Source organism: Carlito syrichta, unplaced genomic scaffold (genome assembly GCF_000164805.1).
Source record: "Carlito syrichta isolate Samal-C Ts95f unplaced genomic scaffold, Tarsius_syrichta-2.0.1 Scaffold238381, whole genome shotgun sequence".
NCBI lineage: Eukaryota > Metazoa > Chordata > Mammalia > Primates > Tarsiidae > Carlito > Carlito syrichta.
Genome location: NW_007182477.1, coordinates 1 through 4,035, shown reverse-complemented (window position 1 = coordinate 4,035; position 4,035 = coordinate 1). Strand labels below are relative to the sequence as shown.

General features: G+C 41.5%; 1 pseudogene; it reads right to left on the bottom strand.

Moving 5' to 3' along the window:
* Positions 1-1,767: 1,767 nt before the first annotated feature.
* LOC103253567 lies at positions 1,768-2,600 on the bottom strand (annotated as a pseudogene).
* Positions 2,601-4,035: the final 1,435 nt, after the last annotated feature.

Here is a 4,035-nt window from a genome sequence, read left to right as displayed (position 1 = left end):
TTATCCATTTTGTCATTCTATGTCTTTTCAGTGGTGCGTTTAGTCCATTCACATTCAGACTAATTATTGAAATGTGAGAGTTCATCCCTATCATGGAGTTCTTATTGAGTTATTGTTCTTCCACTTGGTTTTTTCTTTTTTCTTTTTCTTTTTTTTTTTTGTCTTTCTTTTGCTTTTGGGGTTGGTTCGTGTATATTTTATTCTTTTCCCTGTACTCTTGTGAAGAACGTTGTTCTTTTTTCCTTTTCTTCTGTGTTTAGTACTTTCTTAAGTGTTTCATGTAGAGATGGTTTTGTGGCTGCATAAGTTCTTAGGGATTGGATATCTGGAAAAGATTTTAATTCTCCCTCACTGATGAAGCTTAGCTTGGCTGGGTAGGTTATTCTTGGTTGAAATTGTTTATCCTTTAGGACTTTGAAGATAGGGCTCCAAGCTCTCCTAGCCTGCAGGGTTTCTGCAGATAAATCTGCTGCTATTCTGATTGGTCTTCCATGGTGGGTTATCTGGCCTTTTTCTCTTGCTGCCTTTAGGATTTTTTCTTTTGTGCCTACTTTATTTAGGCGAATTATTATGTGTCTAGGAGTTGATCTTCTCATTTGTTGTCTTGCGGGCGTTCTCTGAATCTCTTGTGTTTGAATTTTTGTATCACTGATTAGATAAGGGAAGATTTTCTGAATGATCTCGTGGAAAGTTTGTTCCAATGTGGTCTCTGTTCTCTTCTGCCTCAGGGAGTCCGATTATTCTTAGGTTAGGCCTCTTGAGGTAGTCACTCATCTCTTGAAGGTTTTGTTCTGTCTTTTTTAGCTTATTTTCTGTGTTTTTAAGAGTTTGGGTTAGTTCTATATTTTGGTCCTCAAGCTCTGAGATTCTTTCTTCTGCTTGGGTAATTCTGCTTTCCATGCTTATCAATTTGTTATTTATTTCATTCACAGTATTCTTTATTACTGTTATCTCAGATATCAGCTCCTTCCTAGTTTCTTCTTGTGTCTCCTCAATTCTTTTTAGTCTCTCCATTATTGTTTTGATGTCTACATTAGCATTTTGAGACCCTTCATTCCGGGGACTTTTCATTGTTTGTATTCCAAAGTCAATTTTCTCAGTGTCTGTTCTCCCAGGCGTCTGGGAGAGACCCATACTCTTCTTTTGGTTTTTCTTCATTTCTGTAGATTTTTCTCCCTTTACCCCTTTCCCTCCCCCTCTTCAATTCTGTTTGTGAGGGAAGGTGGGGTTGCTTTTATTTCTCTTCTGCAATGACCTGTTCTTCCTTATGAGGGTCTTCTGGTTTTGTTCACTTTTCCCTCTGCTTTACAGTCTGTCTATTCAGCAGTTTGCAGTCTTGGTCCCAGCAAAGCTGTACTAATGGAGGAGTTTAGTTCATCCACTCGTTCACCCGTGTTCTTTCTCAAGTCGATGGAGTTGGCTGCTGGGCTCCGGCGATCCTTCCGCCTCAGCCTTCCAGTAGCTGGAACTACAGGCATGCCACATGTTATTTTCTTAACACAGATTCCACAAATATTTAGGTTGTTTTCAAGCTTGGCCATCTTGACAAATGTTGCAATTCCCACAGGGGTTGGAGACTTCTTTTTGATACTGATTTTTTTTTTTGTCAACTGGTATCTTGGGACATGAATTTATTAGAGGGGGCCAGGGCCGAGTGAGTAGAAGTTGCAGGGTGGAAAGAAGGAGCCAGCCTGAGGCCCACGAGATGCAAGGCCTGGGTGGGACGCAGCTGGTGAAGCATGGGCCTGCCGGTCGCTATTCACAATGTCAGTGCCCAGGACGTGGTGGGGGTCTTGGGCAGACTGGGATGCAGAAGGGGTAGATGCCTGACTCCAGCTGCATCTGGGGGAGCAAGAGGATGAGGAGGTCCCCGCCCCAGGGGCTATTGGCCTCTGAGAGACAGTTTTGGGAGTCAGGGTGATGATACTCCCCGGTGACAGAAGGACAGTCAGACAGCACAGGCTTAGGGTGGTGGTGGCTGGGGTGCTGTGACAAGCCACAGAGGGAACAGTAGGGTGGTGAGAGGCCAGGGCCCCGGGGAAGGTGGACAGGGACCTGAGGACAGCCTCTCTGAACCCCGCCATGGTGGGTGCACCGCTCCCGGGCCCAAGCCCAGTGGAAGGGTTCCTTTGCCATGACCTCTTCACAGCACTGGTGAATCAAGATGTCTCAGAAGCCCATGCATGCCCACAGCACATCCCTCCGATGCAGAAACCTCCCCACCCGTAAACACCAATCTTTCCCCAGGGCCCATGGAAAGATCTTACATTTGGCCTCCTCCATGTCGTTTGCAAGGTACAGTGCCAGGAACAGGTTTCTGTGGCTATATTCGCTAAGTTTCAGGTTGGCACGCTGGAAGTAGACCAGCACCATGGCAGGAGATACTTATCTGAAATCCGGAAACAGGGGTCTTGGAGAGGAATTTCTGGACAAACTATCCTCCAGAAGGTTGAGGAATGCTAGAGCTCTTGGTGCTGGTGAAAATAGAGAAAAGCCATGGCCCCCACCTGGCTGGCTGCAGTCCCCCAGCTTCACAGTGGTGGGGTCTTGGGCATCACTCATCTCATAGGTGGAGGTGGGGAGGGTTGGGACAGGGTGACCTGAACTCGGGATGACCTACAGTATGACCTTGATACTGATTTTATTTCCTTTGGTTTTATACCCAGAAAAGGGATTTCTGTGTCATGTGGCTTATTTTTAAAGAATGTTGATAATAATTTTTCTATGACTCTATTAATTTTAAACTCACCAAGAGTATACAGGATTTCTTTTACTTCACATCCCTATCAAAAGTTCTTTCTCTCTTCTGGTTGATATTAGCCATTCTAACAGCTATGAGACAATATATCATCATTGTGGTTTTTTGAAATTGCCTCTATTGGTGATGTTCAGTGCCAATTCAAATACCTGTTGGCAATCTGTATGTCCTCATTGGAAAATAAGTATTCATTTTTGGGCTGTTTTTTATTCAAGTGACAATCATTATCTTTCCTTAACATCTCATCAAGTATATGGTTTGCAGATGTTTTTTCTTCTCCTGTAAGCCTTCTTCCTTTTCCCTTTACTCTGCAGAAGCTTTTCAGTTTGATGTCTGCAACTTGTTTTTTTTTATCATAAAGAAATTATTATGAAGACCCATATCAATATCAAGGATGTTTTTCAAATCCTTTTTATGGTTACATTTTATCAGCATATTCTCTCTCACCCAGGCAGTAGTGTGGTGATTCAAGTAAGGGTTGTTACATTTCATATAAAAATTTCTCAAACTTTTTTGTAATTTGCAGCTCCACAAATTATTTTTGTACCCTTAATTGAGTCATTTATCCTGATTCTTTCTACACTTTGGCATACTTTGTTTGAATTGGTGTATTTCACATTCAAAGATAAACACATAATAATGTTTATGATGTTGCTTTGTCTAGATTAATATAACAATAATCACTAAGTTAGAGATTCTAGGAGACTCATACCTGTTCTTAGGATGTGTCTCCTCTACGTTGGAAGAGAAACAGTCTTTGTATAAACCCTCAAAGGACAGAAATGTGGACTCATATTCCACTCTTCTGTTATTCCCTGAGGAAGAATTGAAGAGTGAGAAGATGCCATCTGTTTGCATGATGCATAAGGAAGAGAAATTATGGTGGCAAAATTACTAAACTTTCTCTTCCATGTAACTCATTTTATCATGTGGATTCTGCAAAGTATTAGCTGTTTTTTGAGTTCTCACTCAGACAATGGGGTAAGTATTTTCTTAAGTACATATATTTATGATGGAGTGGAAACCTGTGATTTGTACTTGTCATCATACTTATGTCCTTACCATGGTATCATATTATGTTTTATTTTCAAAGGATATTCACCTGAGTCTAGCACAGCGAGTAAATTTTTATTTTTATGATTTTCAGCTGTGACTTCTCATTATACTGATGGCCTTTTGCCAGAGAAGAGCATAGAAGACTCACTTGCAAAGATGCCAATGGGAAATTATGGTAAATATGTCCTTAAGAACTTATGCTTACAAAAATCTTGGGTAAG